Source organism: Leucopleurus acutus (genome assembly GCF_964270905.1).
Source record: "Leucopleurus acutus genome assembly, chromosome: 14".
Classification (NCBI taxonomy): Eukaryota; Metazoa; Chordata; class Mammalia; order Artiodactyla; family Delphinidae; genus Leucopleurus; species Leucopleurus acutus.
The window spans coordinates 34,951,131-34,976,605 of record NC_139156.1 but is presented as its reverse complement, the minus strand read 5'-3'; positions in this window follow the sequence as shown (position 1 = coordinate 34,976,605).

Genomic DNA, 25,475 nt, shown 5'->3' with positions numbered 1-25,475 from the left:
TAAGTTCTTTTATTAGCTGCATACACATTTAGGATTACTGTTTCTTTTTGATGAATTACCCTTTTTATCTCTTCTAATACTTTTTATCTTGAGGTCTGATTTATCTGATACTAATATGGTAATGTCAGTTTTGCCATGCTTACTGTTGCATGGTGTATTTCTGTTCTACTTATTTTCAGAGTGTGTTTCTTCTAGATATCACACACTGGGTCTTGCTTTTTTATCCAACTATAAAATTTCTGCTTTTTAACTGGACTTTAGTCCATTTACATTTATTGAAATAATCCATAAAGTTGGATTTAAATCTACCTGTTTGCTATTTGTTTTCCATTTGCCTATTCTGTGTTTTGTGTCTGTTGCTTGTTTCCTGCCTCCTTTTGGGTTAATTGAATATTTTTAAGTATTCTAAGTCTTCTATTTTATTTTCCCATTGGCTTCTTAGTTATATCCCTTTTAAATTTTTAGTGGTTGCTCTCAGGCTAATATGTATCCTTAACAAAGTCTGTTTAGAGTCATATTGTACTTCTTCAAACTTCACACTTCATATCTGACCTTTGCACTTCCTACTTCGTCCTCCCTACTTTATACCTTATACTTTTCACTTCCCACTTTGCACTTTACAAGTATAATAAACTTCCAATATAGTTCCATTTGCTTAATCACCCTTGTCCTTTTTGCTGTTGTCATAACTTTTGCTTCTACAAATGTAAAGTCCCCTTACAAAAATTATTAATTTTGCTTTAAAAAGTCCATTCACTTTTAAGAAAATTATGAAAAGAAAAAATAACATTTTCATTTAAATGCACCCTCTTATTTACCATTTACCATTTCATTGTACATATGCAGCACAGTCTTCAGCCAAGGATTCAGGGCGAGCTCCCTCCTACTCTATGTGGCTCCTCCTCTCTACTGTCCTATTTTGCAGATTCCAGCCACTTCAGAAACCCCAAACTCTGATCTGTGTTTCCTCAGCTCATTAGGACTACTGTTCTCTGCTCAGATCCCAGGTCTCCACACCACAGTTGGGAAAATATCCCCAAGCAGAAAGCTGCAACCATGTGGGGCTTACCTCACAAGTTTCTCTCAAGGATCATCCTTGGCATTGCCTAGTTTCCAATGTCTGATAATAGTTGTCTCACAAGTTTTTCCAGTTTTGTGATTGTTTATCACAGGAGGGATAATCCAATACCAGTTATTCTAATCACAACCCCAAAGCAGAATCTAGCCAGGATTTGAACCAAAAACCAAAAATGAAAACATTCTTGGAATTTCTTTCATGTTCTACATCCAATTTTCCAACTCTTTAATATTCATAATTATGAAACATAAAAAGAATGTAAATGCTTTATTTCATTAAGGAGTTTAACATATAAAACTTGCAAAAGTAAGACAAAAAGAGCAACCTGGCCATTTGCAAACACTGTACTGCTCTGAGATGGGCCATTGAGGCTGAATGATTAGCCAGTAAGCCCTCCTCTACCACCACGGCCCAAACCATCCATCAGAACTGGAGGCTTGTAGATTGGGTGGCTTATAGGGTCTGTTTTCAACTTTGCATAATGGAGAAGTCCAGATAGAAAAATAAACATTTGAGTCTGTAAGAGGCTACACTTAGAGTTGCACAGCATAAATGGCCTACTATTTTTGTAGAGCAGGAGAGTTAAAGGTCTATAAAAATGTATAGGAGAATAAACAAAAGGACAATAGTACCTATATTTGAATAGTGAATTTCTTAATTGGGCCTCTCATTAACCCTCTGAAAAAGGCAATAAACTGTTATTCCCATTTTACAAATGAGGAAACTCAGAATCAAAAAAGTTAATTGACTTATTCAACATCACACAGGTAGGTGATGACAGAACTCAGAAAGGCAGAGTCACTGTAAGTTTACCAATTATTCCCTATTACATGGACAACTCAGGCCAGCCCTGGGAATAGACAGTATACATAGCCATCTATGAGGTGCAATTTGAGAGATGTCAAATCATCCACTTCTCATAGGGCCTAAAATTTCAGCATTAGTCATTCATTTCAGCAGGAGCCATTGGTGATTTGTTAGATGGAAATCTAACTACCTTACATTTGTAGAGCAATTCACATTTTCCAAACTGTTTTACATCTAATAATAATACCTAATATTTATTATGAGTACTTTCTATGTGGTAGGCACTGTTTCAAGTATTTTGTATGTATTGACTACTTTTATCTATACAATAATTCTAAGAGAGGGGTGCTATAAATATTTCTATCTTACATGTGAAGAAACTAAAGCATAAAAAGATTAAATATCTGGCCTAAGGTCATACAATTAACAAGTAAGAAGTTAGGATTTGAGTCTAGACCCAGAGTTCTTGCTTTTAACCATTTAACTATTTTTATGCTATTTGATCCAATCCAATGTCCTGCAAGATAGAGGAATTATTAAATCATCTTTTACAGATGAACTAATGGAGACCCACAAAATTTAAATGACTCATCCAAGGTTGCCCAACTAATTATTAGTTGACTTGATTAATCCTGGGAATCACGACTCCTAGTCAACTCTTTGGCATATCCTAAGCCAAAAGGATTACTAGTTGATTCATCAGCAGCAAAGAGAAAGACTGGGGCAAAGACAGTTACATTTGGATGGGAGCTAAAATAAGATATTATGAGAAGCCAAAAAGCAGCTTGAGAATTTTCAGCCTCTAGTTGGTTACAAGAAATATAAGTTTCATTCTACGAGCATTTATTGATTCCCTGTGTTCCCAGTACAGGAGTATATCTATGAACAAAACAAGCAAAGATCTCTGCTTCCATAGGATTCACATTCTAGTGGAATGTAAGAAAATATTACTATTGATACAGAAGAATTATATTGAAAATAAAGAGGTGTGATATGAAGCAGAATTGAAAGTGAATTCAGCTAGATTTTTTTTTCAAATCTATTCCTTTAATAACTCACTTATTTCCCATGTGTTTCTTCCAGGAAATAACCCACTGATATGTAAAATGTAAGCAATGTGAGATTTTTCTGAATACAATGTCAAACTTGTTGTTGATGGTGTAAATTACAGACTATCAAAGGAAGAGATTAAGTTCCCCCAAATAATAAGATGGATCAGATGGAGCTGTACACAGTTTTACAGCCTATTAGAGCACATGAAATCTTTGAGAAAGTTGCCCCGCCTTAAACAACAGAAGGGTTTGATGTATCAATAAGATATTCTAAAATTCTTCCTTTTTAAAGTCTTCTTTTAAGTTATCAAAGGTTCTTGCTACTGAAAAGTGGAAGGCTGGCAGCCAGAGAGGGGGGGACCTCTACTGAGGGGGAGGAAGGCTGAAGAACTAACCCTAGTCCTATGCAAACTACCTTCACTATTATCACTTTGAGAGGTCTAGCTTCTCTAGTCCCCACCTGGACTCACTTTAACAAACTCATCAGAACTGACCAGGGATGAATTCCTAGTTCAGGGTAGAAAAACCTCTGCTTTGATTCTTTAGCCCAAGTTGCTAGGCAGCAGCCATTCCCACGCTGAGGGTGCCAGTTCCTGCTCTTATCAGCAGTTGCCAATCATGGCCAGCAGTAGGAGCCTCCATGAAAAGCTTATTTTTCTTCTCTCTTTTGCTAGCCCCACCCTAACCAATCTTGTGGGATCTCACCTGGGCCATGCTTAACCTTCAGGGATTAAAGACTCCCAATACCCCTTCATTCCTATGGCCCAGGAAGGTGTTCCCCTCTCCCCCCATCAATGCCTCTACTCACCCAGGACAGCCTGAAGTTCCAGAGGGGTTCACTCTTTGGGCCCAACGACTCTATCTTACATTGAAATGCAAAGCCAGTTCCTGTCATTGACAGGTTTGGGTGAATGAATTTATCAAACCATTTGCACTGGAAAGGTGGGTGTGGTAGAGACATGGGGAGGTGAGCAGAAGAGCACCTGGCAAGGAAGTGGGGGAGCAGAGAGAGAAAGAGGCATTGACAAAGGGAGCAAGGACTCCAGGAAGGGAAGCCAGGGTCACTGATGACAAATCTGTCAACTCCTTGGTTTCCCCAAGAGCTGGTCTTGTACTTGACAGCTAAGCCCTGGTCTCTCACTAATCAGAGCCTAAGCAGAATCCTATTGTCCAACCATCTAAATCAGGAATGGGATGCCTTTTAGGGATCGGCTCAGCTAAAGGAAACTGCCTGACCAAGATCGCCTCTCCTTCCTAAGGGGTCCCACATCTAATGACTGATTAACACAGTGGGAGAAAGGCCAAACCCATGACACCCCTGCAGTTTCATTCCATCTTCATAACTCCCCGTATGGTTGGATAAGGCATCTGTTAAGATTGCTTCACAGCTCAGTTTTTCCTCTGCTCAGTCTTGCTTCCTTTCCTTCCCTTCTACAGGGGATGATTTCAAAGGCATGCCCTAAAATGTCTGCATGCCAGTCTCCATCTCAGGGTCAGCTTCTTAGAAACATAAAACTGCAATAACTGGGCAAACCACATCTTATGCCATTAAATAGATGAAAAGACTAGGATGTCTTGAGCTGCCACACAGGGCTGCCTACTGCACTGTTTAGTCTGGAATTGGGAAATCTGGCTCAATAACATAACTAGTCCAAACAAGCCCAGTCTTCCTTTGTCCCTGAGGGAGGTCCTAGAAGCTTAGCTTCTGAAACAGACGACAACAAAAAGGTGATCCATTTCATTCAACAGACATTGGACAGAGTGACTTTAGGGCTTCTTTGAGCATATGTGATAGTTCAAAGTCTATCCCTCAAAGCAAAATTTGAACCATTTTATTTTCTCACATACTACTTTCCATTCACCCTCACTGACACTCAGCTGCTAATTTTCTGGTGAGCTCCCTATGATTATCTTTGCTGGTTTACATTTCACTCCTTGAAACAATTTAATATCTCCTGTAAACTTAGAAACTTGACTACAGGTGTCCTTTAGCTAGTATGTTCTTAGTCATGAGAAATCTAGTTCTGTTCTCATCCCTCTGGATTGCATCATTTAGACCTCTGTTAAGTACCCATATTCCTGTCTTTTCTTTCTTGCCTTTAATGTATATTACTTTTTTTTTAAATTTTATTTATTTATTTATGGCTGTGTTGGGTCTTCGTTTCTGTGCGAGGGCTTTCTCTAGTTGCGGCAAGTGGGGGCCACTCTTCATCGCGGTGCGCGGGCCTCTGACTATCGCGGCCTCTCTTGTTGCAGAGCACAGGCTCCAGACGCGCAGGCTCAGTAATCGTGGCTCACGGACCCAGTCGCTCCGCGGCATGTGGGATCTTCCCAGAGCAGGGCTCGAACCCGTGTCCACTGTATTGGCAGGTAGATTCTCAACCACAGCGCCACCAGGGAAGCCCTGTATATTACTTTTTCCTTTGCAAAATAATCCAACAAGTTCCATGATGGTGCACGCTGGGGACTAAGACAATGTTGGGAAACCACAGGGCTACCCTAAGATATATACTGATCCAGACGTTCCATGGAAATATACACTGGTCATTAGTGATTGATCCCTGGCCTGGAAGCAAAGAATCTGGGAAGTCTTGTCCATATTTCCCCTTAGTGCTGCAGTGGGCTCTGAACTCCTTCACTGGCCCTGAATCTGCTCTACTTTCTGGTTATGACCTGACCAGTTTCAGCATCCTGGCTATGACTCTTTAGCCTTCCTTGGCTTGAATTCACTCCCGAGGGATTCCAAGTAGACTCAAAAGAAAAACAGGCCACAAAGGTTCTTGTGAAATTATCACCTTTGGGATAATTATTATCCCAAGTTATCTTAGGAAGAGTGAGATCAGTAACTTCCAACACAGACAGCAATGACACTGTGTAAAACATCACCATTGCATTCAAGATGTGATGCATTGGCATATCCAGTGTTACTTTTCAAACATAAATACTTTAGACAAAATCTTGAGATTCTGCTACATATTACAGACTGTGAGGAGTAACGTGTGCATAATTTATAATATCCAAGGTACAAAAAAGCACCTATTCTCTCATACTGATCCATGAAGAGCTGGGAAAGGGGGAATTTTATAAGGTATGAATATAAAATCTCTATTCTTCCTGGCTGTGAATCATCTCTCTAAATATAGATTTGCGTGTGTGTGCATGCACACAATTGTGGCATCTTCCCTGTTGACTCAAAAGATTTTATTTCAACTTTTCATTTCTAAGAAGTCACTGTTCTCTCCTATTCCTGTATGCCTGAGTCACTCCCCTCCCCACATTTGCTCCCTGTAAGATAACGAGACAGATTTACACAACCAAAGTACAGGGTATTTTTAGGAACAAGCTGCTAATGTTAGGCCTTTTCATGGGAATCAAAACCACCATATCGTATCTCCAGACAAATCTTCTTGTCTAATGACCACCAAAAAGGCAGCATGCAATTCATGCATCTTGAATCATAGGTATTGAAAACTTAACTGGGATTCAATGCTTTGTTCTTGTAAATTTCTAGATTAATTATAAATCTACTCAGGTCACTGGTAACAATAGGTAGGTAGGTAGTTAAATACATAGGTAGGTAGGTAGATAGAGACAGGTTTAGTTTACATGTTTGGATGTTTTCCTCTTTAGTCACTCTAAATATTTGATTTGGTAATCTACCTGTGCTTAAAATAGACTGAGTGTCATCTATTTTTATTTCATTGCTAATATTATTCCACAGGACACTCAATGCTCCATCACTACTTAGCATATAGCAATATGTATGGTAGTACTATATCAGGAAAAGCAGACTACTTAAAAGAAGTGTTCAGTTAAAGTGCTGAATTTAAGCAGGTCTACAGACAAGGAGTTTTCAGATCTATGAGTGACAAGGATATCCTCTTGGTCTATGAGATTATTCACTTCTAACTACTAAGCCTAAATCATGAATACTTACAAGAACCAAGCATTGACATAATTTTATACATGGTAGCACTGAGACCTCCCTGCTCTAGGCAAATCCAATCCCTACTCTACCCCCATCCTGATAAAATAATGAGAAACCTGAACTCACAGGTTATATAGGTGAACCATAGGATAAAGAACCTTAGGTCTGGGAATTCTTACTTTCTGTTAAAAGCACAAGCATCATAATTTCTTCCTTGTTCTTTCCCAGAAAGTAAAATTCCAAAGAAATGCCAATGAACTAGGATTTATTTTATGATGATGCATTATCAATAAAATTAGAATGGGATTGAATGATTCATATTTCATTCCACTTCATGCCATTTAGAAGTTTTCGATGACCGATTCTGATATTTTCCAGTGTCTTATATATTAAATGATGAAATTCCTTTTCTTTTTCTTCCTTTCCTTCCTCCCTTTCTCCCTTCCTTCCTTCTTTTACTGAAACTTATATGATTTCCAATTGCTAATTCCATATAGACAAAGATAGCTACAAAGAGAAAACTTTGTTTAGACATGAACATTTTTGGTTACACTCAGAGCCATTTGTTCTGGCATTTTCTGAATACAGCTGAAGAGACAGTGTGTCTATCAGCATCTGGTCTGTAGCAGACTGCCAGACTACAATGTTATTTCAAGGGTCTGGAGAGTAAACTAAAGAGTTTTCCCTTTCTAGTTTCATTTACTACCCTAATTATTTAGAAGGAATAAAGGGAGGGAGAATGCAGTTGCCATATGCCAGTCACTTTCATATGCAATAAGATTCTTTTTATTACCTTCATTTGCTGCTTGGCTGCTTATATGCTCTTGCTTTGAGGAACGAAAACTGATTTATAAAAGCCAGATATCATTAAGTTACCCCAGGCTTCCAAAGTTATTTTGCCTATTGAAACAATAATTTTCCTAAACATAGACAACAGAACCTTTTCTCTCTCACAATTTTTGAGATTCATCCTGCATATACAATTAACAACAATTCCCTAAATGTTGGCTTTAGGCATGGGGACATGTCTTAATTTGTAGGTATGGGTACACGTGTGCACACGTCAAGGAAGGAAGTCAGCTTGTGAAGATGCAAAGGACACAGACCAGTGGTCAACAGATCCGGGTTCTAGGCTTGACTCTGCCATTCTCTTCCTGCCTGAATTTGGGCAAATTCACCTTGTCAAGTTTTAGTTGTCTCATATTTGAAAGGCTTTATATCTACAATGATTTTCTACATTTCTCTTGTATTCCTTCAATTTTTTATTGTAAATCTTCATTGAATGTCATTGGCTCATAAGGACCCATGACTATCTTTTGCTGAGGAAACTATACTTTATCAAAATAAAAGTTTTTGGGTTTTTTGTTTGTTTACTATTTATTGCATTTTCTCTTGAATTCTACATTAATATTATAATGACTCTTCTTTTTTTAACCATTTTGACTGAGGTATATTGACTCATTGGGAGTATCAACAGGGAACAGCTTTATTATACAAATAACTGTTATGAGCTGAACTGAATAGATTCTTTACAATATTTCAGTCTGATCTTATAACTTTCAGTCTCTAATAGGTTATTGAAGTTCCCCAGTCAAAATATTGATCTCTTCCCCTCCTCGGAGCACATGCTGGAGTTGTGCTTGCAGTAGCTTGATAGGAAAGAGTCGGTGAGGGTGGGGGAAGGAGGGGAGGTCAGCAAAACATGGGTTATGCTCTCTTGCCCTCTTCATCATTTCTATGACTTGCCCTCCACTGGTAAAGGAGAAAACACTTTCTCTTAAGTGACTGTGCAAGGGAAGTTACAGTTCCTTTGATTTCTTGGCTGTAAATGTTACTCTCTTTTGTGAGCAACCACTAGTCAGTGGTGACAAAGCAGCTAACTCTATTGCTTTTCATCCTGGCTGAACCAGCTCACTATCTATAGACTTGGTGGGTGTAGGTAGGTGCCTACTGGTAAGAGTTTCAATCCCAAGAATCTCCCCTAGGCACAGGTAAGCCCATGCAGATTCAAATGCATCCTCCCCCTGATCCCCATATGGAACCCAGCAGTGTATGACATTCTTTTGATGTATGTTGACCCAAGTCTCTAGCCAGCTCCACCTCCCAGCCTCATCTACAGTCTTTAACCCCAACCGTGGGGGGCTTGAACGAACTAAATGGATATATAGTCTGAATTCTCAGGAACCCAAAAGGGAGGCCTCCCTGGAGAAGTCTCTTGTTCCCTCTCAGTTCGGCTCTTTCCTCACCTGGGGAAGCTCAGCAATCACTATAGCTTTCTGGACTTTCAATCAGAGAGCAAGGCATTAGTCTCCTTTTCATACAGAAGGGGGAAAAAAGCCCTCAAACTTTATAAATAATCCTAGCTTTCTATCCTAGCTTTATCTTCTTTGCCTGTGGGAAGGAGAACCAGTCGAGTACTCCTGATCTTTACAAACAGGAGTATTTAGGAATACTTCTGGGTATTCCTAAAAGTAAACCTTCTAATCCCCCTCCTCCACCTTAAAGCCCTCTTTGTTGGGGGAAAGGAATGGGTAGGCAGAAGTGTCAGTTCTACTGAAATGACATTTCTCAGAAAGCCTTGTGGGGAGATGGCTGGCACACCAGCTGGTGGTGCTCTTACAGCAGAATGAGGAGAGGTCAGTGCTAGACCCAATCACAAGGAATATGGGAATTGTTTTAAAAGCCACGTTTCTTTCCACTCTCTCTCTTTAAATTTTGTTTTAGAACTGCCTCTAATAAATGCTCTACATATAGATTGTAATTAATCTGAGAGCCTTTGCCATTTAACAAGAGAATTTAACTCTATTACACTTATTGTCATAATTGGCATGCTCAGTCTCACTTTCATTGTCCTTTTATATATATAATAATTGTAATTACTGTTATCATTAATAATATCCATAATATATATACTTAACTAAAAGAGTAATTACAATTATTATATATATTACATATATATTTAAAAGTTGCTAGGAGAGTAGATCTTAAGTTTTCATCACAAGAAAAATTTTAACTATGTATGGTGATGGATGTTAACTAGATCATTTTGCAATATATACAAATATTGACTCATGTTACACACCTGAAACTTGTTTTACATTATATCTAAATTTTTAAAAATAGCACAAGTATTTAAGCCTATATAAAATTTATAACTAGTAGTTGCAGACATCAGGACAAAAAGCATCAATTAATAGAAATATTTGGAAAAATCTAAGATGATTCTGATTTTTTGTTGATAAAAATTTGTATAATTGCTGTTTTGCCTAGGGAAATACTGAATTTTTTCTTTATACTTAAAAATTTTAATGCCACCAGTCTTCAACAGGTGAACATTTAAACAAACTGTGGCACATACATACTGTAGAATATTCCTCAGCAACCAAAAGGAATGTGCTATTGATACAAGCAAACACTTGGACAAATCTCCAAGAAATTATGCTGAGTAAAGCCACTCCCAAAAGGTTATATACTGTATATGATTCCATCTATACAACATTCTTAATGAAAAAATTTTAGAAACGGAGAATGGACTGGTAGTTGCCAGGAGTTGGGGATTGAAGGACACTGTGTAGAGGTGGGAGGAGGTTGGTGTGGTTATAATAGGTCAACACAAAGGACCATTGTGGTGATGGAAATGTTCAGCATCTTTACTATGGTGGTGGTTACACAAACCTACATATGTGGTAAGATTGTACAAAATACACACACATACAAATCAAATACATACACTTACAAATGAGTACAAGTAAAACTGGAGGAATCTGAATAAGATTGGTGGATTGTTTCACTGTTAATATAATGGTTGTGACATTATACTATAATTTGTGAACTGTTATCATTAAGGGGAATTGGGTAAAGGGTACATGGGATCTAAATTATTACAGCTGCAGATGAACTTACAATGATCTCAATATAAATTTCAGTTAAAAAAGATTCACCAGGATTTATATAGGTCTTGGTCCCTTTACATAAACATTTTCCTTTTACCACTATGAATCACTTTCATTTTCAAACTAACCTTTCATAAGTTCATATATGTTTGAAATTGTTGCTTCAATTCCACTAGTTCCAGCCTTTTATCCTGTCTGTATTTTCAGGTCTCTCCTCTTTACCCTCCACATCCATTATTCTCTTTCTTTTCTTAAGGATGTTCTTCTCTTAGTCCTTTTCCTCTGTATCCTGGGAGACTTCTGACATTGATTTCATTTTCTATAGCATTAATTCTTTACTGTTGATTCTGATTTTTTATTTTATGCTTACATTTTTACTACCTTTAGACAGTTTTTATCCAAGTCCTTTTCCACCCATCATTCAATCAGCTCCTTTCCCATTTCAATATTTTACTTTCTTATCTTTGATCCTTTGCTTCATGTAGTCCACATTTTTAAGAGCAAAATATAAATGATTTCTAAAATTAACTAGTTTCTTGAAGTAGGTCTTTATCAAAAGTTAGCTCTTTTTCACCCTCTAGAGTGTAATATTATCTTTCATGCTAGAGAGAAATTTTCTTTTGTTTTATGTTGTTTTCTCAGCCCTAAGAAAGGAAAGTTGTATTGAGTTCCCAGCATTTGTCCATAAACAGAGTGTGTAATTTCTCTTTGCTCTCTTTTATTATTTGTCTAACTACCATCAGAATGCTTCTCTTCACGCACAAGCTAAAAATCTACCTCCTAGGTAATTTTCTGGATTTCGTGCCTTTTACTTAGTATAAATTTGCAGTCCTTAGGAAATGTCTTTTGATCTTTTTGCCTGATGATCTTTCCATGAGGAGTGGAGTTTATTCCAGAATTCTTTGAAACCCTTAGTATTTCTTTACCTTTCAGAAACACTTCTTTCAGACTCAGTCCCCTGCCATAACCAAATTCACATCCCCAAATAAGTGTCCCAGCCATCTTATATTAACAGAAACTGTAGCTCTGAAGTAAGGAGAAGGGGGAATGTCCATGAGTCTGGCAACCCTGGGAAGCAGCTCTTGTATAATAAGGGGTCTCTCTCTCTCTCTCTCTCTCTCTCTCTCTCTGATGAGGTAGAGGGAGTAGCTCCATACTACTGACTCAGAGCTTCATTCTGAACATTAGGTGATAAATTAATGGTGCTATTAATTTATCTGAATCACTTCCTATGGTTTTCAAAACAGTGGTGAATAATCCAGAAACTCCCATGAAGCATTTCAAGCAGATTACAGATTCATATTTTCAAAAAATTCATATTTTCTCAAAATTCAAAAGGTTACTCACACAACAGTGTGGGAAATTAACTTGAAATGGGTGGAGATTGAAAAAGCAGGAAGTCAAATGAGGAGGATATTGTAAGAGTCCAAGAGAGCCATAGCAAGACTTGGACCAGGGAAGCAGCAGTGAAGATGGTGAGGAAGTGAGAGATTCACGAGAGGTTTATGAGGTAGAATTGACCTGAGTGACTCCCCCTGTGGTAAGCAAGTTAGTTCAAGGTAAACAACTGTAACTGTGTGAAATGGAGAAACTGGAAGCTTCTATGTGACTTCTAGTGAGTACATTGGAAGGCTGAGCTGTTTAATTTCCTGGGGGAGGAATGCTAATGTAGTACACAAATCCACAATCTTTCCTAAACGTGTTTACATTTTTTTCTTTTGTTTGTTACCAACCCTGAATATCATGTTTATTTGACTTTCAGTCACAGCCAGGTAACTTTTTAAGGAAGTTTCTTTATTCTATGGTAACAAAGAGTGACTTTGTTATATCGTTAACTTGCCTTAAATGGGTAATCAAGACTGGAGAAATCACAGGATCAGGTGATGCTGTTGTCTAGGTTGCCACCAAGTGACCAAAATTCTGCGTAGCAGACAAGGAGTCCTGAGGATGTCATAACTGAGAGTGATCCTGCTACTTAAAATTATGTGTGTTGGTACCCTCACACTCCAGTACATAAGGTGAATGCCTGTCAAATGCAATCCAATTACTAGTTGTGTGATTTTAGGCAAGTAACTTCATCCCAGTAGGCCTCAGTTTCCAAATTCATAAAATGTAAGACGTGTTAGCTTATTTTTAAGACACTGAAAATGCTTAATACTTCAGAGACTTTTTTTTTTTTGCAAACAGGTCAAAACAACTATCCAGAATGTGAAACATTTATTTTTTAATGTAGTCACCAAAATCACTTGTTGTAAAGCTAACCCAAGGTCCTCTGAGTGACCTCAAATTTTGAGAGCTTACATTTAGCAGTTCAATCTCATTCCAGGTTCTCCATTGCTTCAGGTAATTGTCCATATTGTTAACTCTAGTGATTTTTCTAAAAGCCAAATCAAATAATAATATTCTATCACTATTCTAAACATTCCAGTTGATCTTTATAAACCTAGCAGTCATCTCCAAGATTTTAATTATTCATTCTTGTCTGAAAAAAATGAGTATGCAACTCCTATATATAATATACAATGTTAGTGATATATTTCATTATTTGATTACTATGCGTGAACACTGCACTAATATGGTGATACATAAAACTAATATAAAAACAGAAATGTTTAAAGGGTGAGATAAAATCATGTTATTTACTGATTTCAGAAAAAACATTTTTCGCTCACTAAAATAAAATTCAGGTTCTTTAAAAAGAATAAACAAAATAAGAAACAAAATTTTAAAATAAGAAACAAAAATAAGAAACAAAAGTCTTTCGTATTAGCCTACATATTTATCACTCCAGGTGCTCTCATTTTTTTGCAAAGATTCAAATTTCTATCTGGTTTTATTTTCCTTCTACTTTAAATACTTCCTTTGAGATGTCTTGTATTTCTGGTCTGCTGTCAGTCAATTTTTTTCAGCTTTTATCGGGTTGGCCAGAAAGTTTGTTTGGATTTTTTCTGCAACATCTTACGGAAAAACCAGAACGAACTTTTTGGCCAACCCAATATATGCCTGAAAAAAATCTCTATGTGCGTTCATTCTCGAAAGATATGTTTGCTGGTTATAGAATTCTAAGTTAACTGATTTTTTTTTTCTTTCAGTACTACAGAGATTTTTTTGTTTGTTTGTTTTTTTTGCGGTACCTGGGCCTCTAACTGTTGTGGCCTCTCCCGTTGCGGAGCACAGGCTCTGGACACACAGGCTCCGCGGCATGTGGGATCTTCCCAGACCGGGGCACGAACCCGTGTCCCCTGCATCGGCAGGCAGACTCTCAACCACTGCACCACCGGGGAAGCCCTCTGCTATCTGTTTTACTTGCATTTTTTCCAACAAGAAATCATTCTTATCTCTGTTTTTCTGTATGTAATTTGTGCTTTTACTCTCTTTTAAAAGAATTTTCTATTTGACTTATTTTAATCAATTTGATTAGGATATGCCTTGGTGTACTAGTATTCTTCTTTCATCTGCTTGTCATTGAGATTCTTGAATCTGTGGATATACAGTTTTCAAATTTGGAACAATTTCACACCCATTATTTCTTCAAAAAATTTTGTCCCCAGTCTTTCCTCTCCCTTTGAAACTCTAATTATGTCTATATTAAGCCACTTGAAGCTATTCCATGGCTTTCATGCTCTTTAGTGCTTTAGTGGAAAAATGTCCATGCTATGTTTTCCGGTTCACTATTTTTTTCCTCCTGAAGTATCTACTCTGTTTATCCCGTTCAGTGTATTTTCATTTTAGACATTGTCTTTTTCATCTCTAGAACTTCAATAAGGGCCTTTTTTCTAACACCTACATCTCTCCTAAAACTGCTCATGTTTCCCTTTACATACTTAACATATAGAGTACATTAATTGTAGCTATTTTAACATTCTTCTTCCTTAACCTATCATCTGTATTATTTCTGACTCTGTTACTAATTGATTGATTTTCCTCCTCATTGTGGTGTATCTTTCCTGTTTCTTTGCATGTCTGGAATTTTTTGGTTGGATGCCAGACACGGTGAATTTTGTATTTTGGCATGCTGGATTTTTGTATTTTTTTCAGTACTCCTAAACTTCATTCTGGAATGCAGTGGCGTGCCTTAGAAATGGTTTAATCCTTTTGTAGCTTGATTTTAAGCTGAATTAGGCAGGACCAGAGCAGCCTTTAGTCTCAGCAACTCATCTCAACCAGGAACAATTTTGACCCTATGAGAAGGGGACAGTTAGCAACGTACGGAAACACTTTCAGTTGTCACAGCTACAGGAGTGGGAGTACTACTGGCATCTAGCAGGTAGAGACTAGGGATCCTGCTAAACATCCTATAATGCACAGGACATCCCCGCACAACAAAGAATTACTTAGCCCCAAGCGTCAATACAGCCAAGATTGAGAAACCATAGTCTAGGGATATTCTGGCTCCATTACCAAAACAACACCCTACCGAGTGCTCTCTACCTAGCACTCAGATGTCCTGTGTATTAAGAGATTTCTCTGCTCTGGCCATGGGGAAGGTGAACCATTGCAAGCCCTGGGGGATATCCAAGAATTGTTTTCTTTACTCCTTTCTGGTGGCCTCAGGTAATTTCTTACACACTTGTGTGAATCAGTTTTCCGCTGAAGTGCAAAAGGACCCCTCTGCCAATTTCCAGAGCTCCGTCTCTGTGATGCTCCTCCTATCCAGTACTTTGCCCTAGCGGATTCTAGCCACGTGGCTTCTCTGAATTCTCAACTCCATCTTCTGAACACAGGGTGTCTGCCAGGCTCTGGGATTTCCCTCCCTGTGCTTTGGCCTGGAAACTCTCTCTGAGCAGTGAGGGTAACTGCAGGGCTCACTTCATTTGTTTCCCTTCTTGTGGGGATCACTGTTTATCATCCAATGTGTGAAAACCACTCTTTCATATATGTTGCCTGTTTTTTTGTTTTTTACAGTCAAGTGATTTTAAAAACAGGTGGAAACAGGTTTTTGATCTTTGAGCAGTGACTAGTGTCCTAAGGCACAATATACAGTTAAATATATAAGGGTTCATCCTTAAACATACTTCAAATAGTCTTGGTAACTCAGAAGATTTCCCCCAACTTTGTGTCGGCTCTAGTTAGACTATCATTGTTTTTATCTCATTAGATGGCTGACAAAAGACCCATACTAAGAGCAATGTGTCAGCTCTGCTATTTTCTTGTGGTTGGTATTTGCTTTATTAGTATTATCTTCAATTTGTTTTATCTATAAAGATCTGTTTTTAATTATAGAAAAATTCAGTCATATACAAAGGTGGAGAGGATAGCATAATGAACCTTGGCCTGCCCTTCACTCAGCTTCAACAATTAACAAATCACAGGTAATCTCGTCTCATGTATATTCCCACCCACTTCTCCAGCATCTTCCCTGACCCTGGGTTATTCAGAAATAGATCCCAAGTATCATATCACTTCATCTATAATTATTTTAGTTGTGTATATCTAAAAAAAAACCCCACAATTCCATCCCCACCTAAAAACATAACAACTTTTTAATATCATGAATATACAATCCAGCTTCAAACTTTCCTGATTATTTCAAACTTCTTGGGTTATTTTTTGTGTTTATTTGAATCAGCATCCAAATACTATTCATATATTGTGAATGGTTAATATGTCTTTTAAGTCTCTTTTAATTGATAGGTTCCCTGCTCCATTTTTTTTTTTCTCCTCTCTCACACTCACTGACACTCTCTCTCTCTCTCTCTGCAACTTACATGTCAAAGAAACATATAAATTTGTCCTGTAGAGTTTCCCACCACCTGGATTTTGCTTAGGGGTTGGGTATCATTTTAACCCATTCCTCAGTTCCCTATATTTCCCATAAATTGGTCATTATATGTAGAGATTTGATCAAATTCAGGTTCAATTGTTTTGCTGAAACTACTTCATGGGTAGTGTATAATTCTATCAGGAGACACATTTTGTGATGCTAGCAGCCCTGGATAATCATTGCATAAATGATTGCATTAATTCATTAGGGCTATGGTATTAGTCTAATTCTATCATTCTTTCTTCATTTATTAGCTGGAATACATGTGTAAAGGCAATCTTTTCTTCATGGTTATATTCTAATTCTCTCATGCCTTCTCTATTTAGTAAATTGAGTATTTCTATAAAGTTAATACTTGTTAACTTCAACTGTTTTTCCCCAAGGGGTAGAATTTGTACAGGAAAAAGGGGATACATGCTTAATGCTTTCCCTTTATTTACCAGTTCTCAAAGTAACGATTGCTCCCTATCATCCTCCAAAAGTAACCAAGTTTTTTGTATCATTATGATCTCATGCATTTAAACATATTTAATGTGTTTCAATCCATTGCACTTATTCTTGTTAATGCTCAATTTGTCCCACCTTCGGCCAGTGGGAGGCTATTCAAGTTGACTCTTACAACTTTTTGATATGTCCAACAGTCCTTGATAGCTTCCTTGTTATCTCGTTTGACAAGATATTTCAGGCTTCTGTGATTTTGCTAAATAGAACCAGATCCTCTTCATAGAGGTGGTATCATTTTGCACTACCCCACATCAGGCCCCCCACCCACCCTCTATATGAGTGCTGGTTTCCCCACAGTCTCACCAATAGAGTATTGAGTCAAACTTGGATTTTTACAGATCTGATAGGTGGGAGGTGGTATCTTGAAAAAACATGGTAGTTTTAATTTGCATTTTTCACTGTAAGACTGATCATCTTTTCATACGGTTTAGAAGCCATTTGCTGTGAGCTGTCTGTCTCCCAGTCCATTTTGCAAAAAGCTTTTTAGTAATTTGTGGTTTCTTTGCAAGACTGTCTTAAGCCATGTGTCTATCTTGTAAAGTCAGGTGGAATCCAACTTACAGTAGCCCAGGGCAGCAGAATTTCAATGTGATTCCAGAGGGGAAACTCTTCTGCAAGCACCTGTCCTCTTGGGGACTGTCCACCAGGTAGTCACCATTGTTCCTCATACTTCAGCCTCTTATCTCTCGATTCCTCTGGACCCACCCTGCTGTATCTGACCCCACACCCACTCTCTATGCAGAAAGCCCTCCTTGTCAGGGCCTCCCTTCCATTTTCCAATCTCAGGCCAGGAAAAGTACCCAGGTCTAAGTTCAAAGAGAGAGCTGGGAGGCCCCAGCCCATATGTCAACCTAAGCTGACCAAAGAGTGCTAAATAAAACCAACATCTAGATCACCATTTCACTTCTTATACTGATAGTTCAATGGATCAGCACCCAGGGAGGAGGAGGAACTATTGGCTTCCTAGATGTCATAGGTCGTAAGTTTAGTTGGGCAAATCTAATCAACCAAATGTAATTCACTTGAAGAAAGACTGAAAGGAAAGTGAATGGTCAGCCTAAAGCTACATTTAGCCTTCATAAATCCTGTGGAGAACTTATTTAAAATGCAGGTTCCAGGGCCTCTCCATTCTGATTCTGGAAAATCTGGGATGACACCTGGGAATGTGAATATTTAAGTTCCCCAGTGAATTTAGATGCAGGTATTTTCAGACCAGACTATGAGAAACAGTGGCCTAGATAATAAAAAGGGGAAATTTAGAGCACCTAAGGTTGCTGGGGTCATGTAAGCACTGCCCAGGGGATAGTCATTGTGTTGGCTACATCCCTACTGTAACTGATGTAGCAAACCACCCTGTTCTGGCTGTGGACTTATCTACAACCTTCAGGCCACAATTCGACTCCCCTTGTCACTTGCCTGCAGGGGGGCAACCTACGGATCTGCTGACATGAAGACTCTGCTCTGTCGACACCTGTCTTTCTCATTATAAACCAGTATATCGGCATTCACTTATATTTTTATTTCTGTGGCTTTGGTCACTCCTGAAAGCAGAGCTTCTCCTCTCGTGGTGCGGAGGGAAACGGTTTTCTGGCATGACAGAAACGGAGCCTTACTGTCAGCTGAATCGATCTCCTCACGCACCGACACGTCCAGAAAAATGTTCAGAACAGTAACTTCCTGCTCCTACCATCTGCTCTAATTCCAACAGCGTCTATGCTGCGCAGAGCTCCGCCCCCGCCCGGCCTTTGTTCTCCACTTCCAGGGCCACCCACGCCGTCATCCTTTCCCAGGGCACTGGGGAGTCCCTCCCTTTACCGAGTGCTTCTGACTCCCTGCCACCTCTCGTCTTTCAAGTCCGTCTGCTCCTCTCTCTGATCTCTCTTTCCCTCCTGGCTTTGGGTCTACGTTGTCAATCATTCTAATCTGTCTCTTTTCTGTTCTTTTCCCCCTCGTGGGATGGAGCTGCTGAGTTCCCAGTCCCTGCTGGTGGCGGAATCTGGTTGACAAAAGACCGCTTTCTGTTATCCTTGTTTAGTGCCCGACCCAGAGGAGCTGGCTGCGTGCGGTGCCCAGGGAAAGGGGGAGGGAAAAACTCATCCGCCCACAGGGTTAAAGCCAGCTGCTCTGCTGTGTTCAATGCACTCTAGTGAGTGTCACCCTGTGCTTTGTCTTGGCAGCCAGCTGGCTTTCCTGGGCGATATGTCGCTGTGAATCCTCTGAACCACATGCATTAGCACTCACATTGCATCACCAGTCAAGGAAAAAAGCAGAAGAAAGGCTAAACTAGATTAGACCAATCTTCCTTCCCAGGCAGTCCTGGGCTCTTAATAGCAGCCATGACTGACAGGTTGCCCTTCAAGCTATTTACCTCAATAGGTTAGGGACAGCCCCCAAACAGCTTCTTTTCTTTAGTAACCTGTTATTTAAGCTTCTCCTTTATTCCCTCTATCAAACTGGTCATCATGTGCTGCCAATTTCTGTTCTAATTGCTCTAATCCTCATTATCTCACATCCTGGCTCTGAGAGGGTCTGATTTCTGTGCTGTCTTCCCTCAGCCCCGCTAGAGAGCTTCTTGGTGGCTTTCTCCATGTCACTTGCTGGCTCAGAATCCTACAAGGACAATTAGATCCAGGCGCCCCTTCCCAGATCTCAACACCCTTGCTCCACCGGACCCCTCCCTTAGTGGTACACCCTTCGCTCTGTATTCTGGCCCAGTTTGGTCCAGTGTCCCAAGGCTTCACCCTCATACCTGCCTGCCGTGCCCTCACATGTACTCTTTTCAAAATTCGACCTCTTTTTAAAATGTCAACCTCAAACCTGGCTCTGTTTCAAGTGGGCAGCTGGGATACAGTGAGAAGGCACTAGGCGTGGTGTCACAGGTCCCAGCTTTCCAGCTTGGAGACCACTTCCCAGCCATGTGACCTTGGGCAGGTAACTTAACTTCTCTGAACTGCAGTGCTAGTAGACAATAATCATATTTCACAGGGTTTTCGTACTTTCAACCAGTTTGTTAACAACCTGAACTTGATGAGGGACAAACAGGAAATGGTTTTATGTTCCTCCAGCTCCTGCCTTCCACCATGTTATATCACTTCTCCCTTCCTGGCCCTTGAACAGCAGATTTATGGAAACTTCAGGTTACAAGGACAAGCCTCACTTCCAAATATTAAAAAGTACTGTCCAATACAAATACGAACCTAAAAGCTTCTCCTCACCCCCATTCTTGACTCAACTCAACTTGACTCGTGACTCAGGAACCCTCTCATTCCTTCTTGGTCTTCCCATTCCTCTTTTACCTGCTTCTGGGTCTTCCAGAGTCAGGGCAGGAGGAAAGAGAAATAGAAAAAATGTGGCAAAGTCTTTTCACTTAGCTGGCGCTCTCTTAGACACTGATGCCTCTGCCATGACAGAAGGCTAAAGCCTGGCTCTTGTGTGGGGTGCAGATGTGTGGATTCTTTGGAGACCCCTCAAGGACCTCTGAACTGCACAGACCCTTACGGCAGGTGATGTGTTCCCCGCCGGCTTCTAGATCCTCTGCCCAGGAGCACACACCCCCTTTGCTTTTTATGTGGGTGTCCCTCCTTGGCAAGAAGGCCTTTTCACTTCAGTGGCGTCCCATTAAGATGGGAGGAGGGCTTCCCAGGTGGCGCAGTGGTTGAGAGTCCGCCTACCGATGCAGGGGGCACGGGTTCGTGCCCCGGTCCGGGAAGATCCCACATGCCGCAGAGCGGCTGGGCCCATGAGCCATGGCCGCTGAGCCTGCGCGTCCGGAGCCTGTGCTCCACAACGGGAGAGGCCACAGCAGTGAGAGGCCCACGTACCGCAAAAAAAAAAAAAAAAAAAAAAAGATGGGAGGAGCCCACTTTTCTTCTCCAACATCTAACTGGCCCTGAAAAACCTTGTGTATCTTTGCCCTACCGGTACTAGGCACACATGCTGTGGCCTCCACACTCTCTTCTCCCCCTGCCCTTGTGGGCAGCTGCAGCCTAGCACCCACCTTCAGAATCTCCAAGCAAAAGGCAGCTCAGCCAGCATCCAGCTGAGGCAGGAGATCCAGTCTCCTCGTGGCAGCACCCCAATCATTCTTGGCTCGCACTTCACCGACCTTAGGGGAAGGTGGAGCACAGAACTTAGCTCTAAGTCACCGAGTCAATACCTCTTCTGCCTCAATGACATTTTCAGCCTTCTCTCTCTTCCAGCCTTCTCTTTACAAAGACTATGGATGGGTAACGGCAGTGAGGGATGAAAGACCAGTTTGTCAACCTCTCAGCTAGTCTTGCAGGGATGTGTCTAAAAACTCCGGTTAAAAATGTGGGGTGAATTTAAAAAAGAATGAAATAATGCCATTTGCAGCAACATGGATGGACTTAGAGAATATTATGCTTAGTGAAAGAAGTCATAGAAAGAAACACTATATGATACCACTTACATGTGGAATCTAAAAATGGACACAAATGAATGTATATGCAAAACAGAAACAAACTCACAGACATAGAAAACAAACTTGTGGTTAACAAAGGGGAGGGTGGGAGGCGAGACAATTTAGGGGGATGGGATTAACAGATACAGACTACGATATATAAAATAGATAGGCATCAAGGATTTATTGTATAGCACAGGGAATTATACCCATTATCTTGTAATAATATACAAGATACATGTATCTTGTATAATGGAGTATAACCTGCAAAAATACTGAACCACTATGCTGTGCACCTGAAACTAAGACAATATTGTAAATCAACTGTACTTCAATTTTTTTAAAATGTGGGGCTAATTATCATCCATTGTTCTCAGATTTGTAGGCCTTATCTAAAAGTCCAAGATCTTAGGAAAAGTCCCTTTCAATATTCATCCTATGTAGAACAAAGCGAATAATGTCATATTCGCTACACAGAGGCAGCATAGTATATACTCAATAAACGGTCATTGTCACTGTGATGTGGCTGTCCTCTAAGAATGGTAAAAAGAGCATATACACATGAAGTAATCTGATGCTGGTGCTCTGTCAACTTTGTGTAATATTTGTTATCTCTGCACTGCAAAATGAATCTATTATATACTATCTATTCAATTATTCTTTCATATATATATGCATTGGATTTTTAATTAGAATGTAAACTTCTTGAAAGCAGTATTTTTTTTCTCTATTCCCCATAACATCAGAAATGGGGAGGAGCATGTCATAATTGTTTAATATTGTTGATTAACTTACTCTCACTTTCCCTTGTTTGATCTTCAATGGTATTCAATTGAGAATTTTATTATATTTTTCTTTGGTGATTTTCTTTTTGTTTTGTGGGTACATTTTGCTATACCAAGGAAGCTATAAATTTGCTGAGTGTACGTGTCAATGTATTTGCTTCCTTGCCATCCTCTGTTCAATCTAGTCTAAGAGCAAAGGTGAATAGAAAGGAATGATAGAGCACAGGTTGCAGGAAAAAGGTGAGGCCCCGTGAGTATTTTGGATTTAATATAGAGTTCGGTCATTAGTGACTCCTGAAGGATAGTTTAAGATTCCTACAGAGAAAATCAGACTAGTTGAGGCTGAGGATTGTAAGCCAAGGGCAGCAAGTGTACTTCAAACTTAAAGGAAGGAGAGAAAGAGAAGAGTGCCTGCTGAGAAAAATTGGGCCAAGGAAGGATAAGGGCTTGGAGCAAGTTTGTAGGTCAAAGGCAAGGAACTGATGTGGTCCGTCTCAGAGGCGGCAAGGGGACCAGCATTGAGAGCCTAAGCAGAGATTGGTCTAGAACAGATATTCTCAGCTGGGGGTGATTTTGCCCCTCAGGGGACATTCAACACTGTCTAGAGACATTTTTGATTGTCATGACAGGGGGAACTATTGGCATCTAGTAAGTAGAGTCCAGACAAGCTGCTAAGCATCCTACAATGCACAGGACAGCCCACCCACCTTCCCTCCAACGGCAAAGAATTCTCTCACCCCAAATGTCCATAGCGCCAAGGATGAGAAACCTGGGCCTAGAAAGAGGCCAAACGTTACCATGAAACGGACATCCATTAAAAGCAGCACAGATGAAACTCAGGGGTTATTGATGGGATTCAAGGGAATTTCCCAGAACCTAAGTTCGGAGGTATAGCTTCATAGGAACTGGAAAGTGATTTGGAAGACGTTCTCTCCCTCTCGCTCACTTTGGGCTCACAGCTCTCTGCTCACCTGCCTGATTTCCTCCTTCCACTCTCTGCTTCCCCCGCATGCAGTTTGTGGTTCAAGTCTGTATATAGGTGTGAGTTGCAATCTTTGTGCTTTTTAATTTTTCAAAGGGAGACCCAGATTGGCCAGTCCTAGCCATTGGAAGGTCTAGCTTTGAGTCAGACTGTAACCAACTATGGCCAGAGGACAAGAGCCTATCCACTGTCTGCTCAGCAGGGGTATGCCAGGCAATGCAAGAAGTATTTCCTCAAAGATGTAAAGAGAAAACAAAACAAAACAAAGACATTTGAGGCCGAGGGAAGAGAAACCTAAGGAGTTCAAACCATATAGCCTGAAATCTTGATAGATGGCCAGGTCACCTGCCATGAGTGGCCCTCTGAGAACAGCTTGGAAAAATGCTTCTCTTTTCTTGGGGAAAGGGGGAGTGTCTGTTATCCATTTATTGCCTCTCAGTTCCAAATACACTCTTCATTACCTGATCTGTGATGATGCAAATGGACCCTGAGTGTCTTTCCTTTGCCAAAAGAACAGTGTTAAGCTTTATCAGCATAGGACACTAGAAGGAATTTGTAGGAGGAAGAGGCTTCCCTTTCTAGTTCTAGTGTTTCCGTGTGCCTTTTTTTTTTTTTTTTTTGTATTTGTCATAATACAAAGCTGTAGAGGCTGTGGAGTGTAGAGCATTACTGGCGCTCCACCTCAGCTAAGTGCCCAGAAATGCAGCCCCTTAGCAAACTTGCAGCCCAGGCCTGGTGACCACCTCATCGTGGCCCTCCTAATATATGTAACTTGGCATGTAATTTATTTATACAGACACACCCACCCAGCCATGTTGTTAGGCATAAATAAATGACATCCATGTGGTGTGCGTGTGTTAGCAATGATCATCTCTATGCTGTGGGATTATGGGTAATTCTTATTATTACATCTATGTCAGGAATCGAGGCCAAAGATATGAATTCTCAAATTTTCAAAGATAATCTACTTTCTCCTGTCTTTTGGAAACAAAAATCCCCTGGGTTAAACTGGTATATGTCAGTAGACTAGCTGCCCTCATGTAAGTGCACAGAAATGCTAAACTGAGCTCTTACATTGTTTTGGACTCCACGGAATACACAGAAATAGAGCAGTCACTTCAAGTCTGCTATTTGCCTGCTACCAATGACAACCCAACTGGGAGGATATTGTACATAGAAAAATACAACTTTTCTTTCTCAAAACTTGGGAGGTAGGAGGAGAAATTAAAGGGAATGCGGAATGCAAGAAAATAGAGGTAATTACATGTGTGAATGTGTAGTTACTTATTCTTTGGGGGCATTTCATTTAGCCCTTGCAAATGTATATTCTGGAACCACACAGGATGATTAGTATATACCCTGAATCTCTACCTTAATTGCCTTATTGATTTTGGTGTTCCACGAAGGAAAACCCCAGGAGAGAGAGGGGAGTGGTGTATTGGGGATGGGGGTTGCATTTGCAACAGTAATTCTCCTAAAATACTTGTTAAGCCCAAACTCTCTGCCCTCTTTCTGTGGGTTAGAAATGTTTGTCCTTAATGACAAAGTAAATTTATTCTTTGGCATTTAAAAGAAACACCCACGTAATTTAATCTCAATGTGTTAAATCAATTTCAATTTCTGGGAAGTGAAGGAGTGTATGTACATGTGTGTATGTAAACCCTTTTCCAAGTCTCTTGGATTGTACTGACACCATTGTTATTTCTTGAGAATATATCCTTCCTAAGTCACCCACTCATATTTTGAAATTTGCCAGGATTTGAAATAATTTAATGCTAAAATTATCCTTGGAGGAAAAGTTCTACACACCAAGCGTTCACCCCAAAAAAGGACTCTAAAAATGCAAGTGCTCGGTTGTTCATGCCAGGAATCAAGGCTGGAGAAGAAGTGAATTCATCTCTGCCCAAGTTAGGGAGGGAAAAAAATCTGCTATGTCTCTTACAGCACAACTCCATCACCGTCGTGGCTTGGAAGCCTGTTCGTCATGCTGCTGTGGTGCTCATTTACCTCACAATTGGCATTCTAATTTGTGAGCGCTCCCTTTCAGCTAAGCAAAAGGAGAAGTGAATCTAAGATGTCCACATCCACTGAAGAGCTGGGTTACATGGATGGGATGGGCAAAGGCAGAGTGAATAAATAAGCCATATTGTTATCTAAGCAACTTTTGCCACTTTTTAAGGTAGTTTTTGTCATCTAGAAGACGCATGGGTTTCTTTAAGGAAAAATCCATCACAGGAGTATCTGTGTATATAATAGCATTGG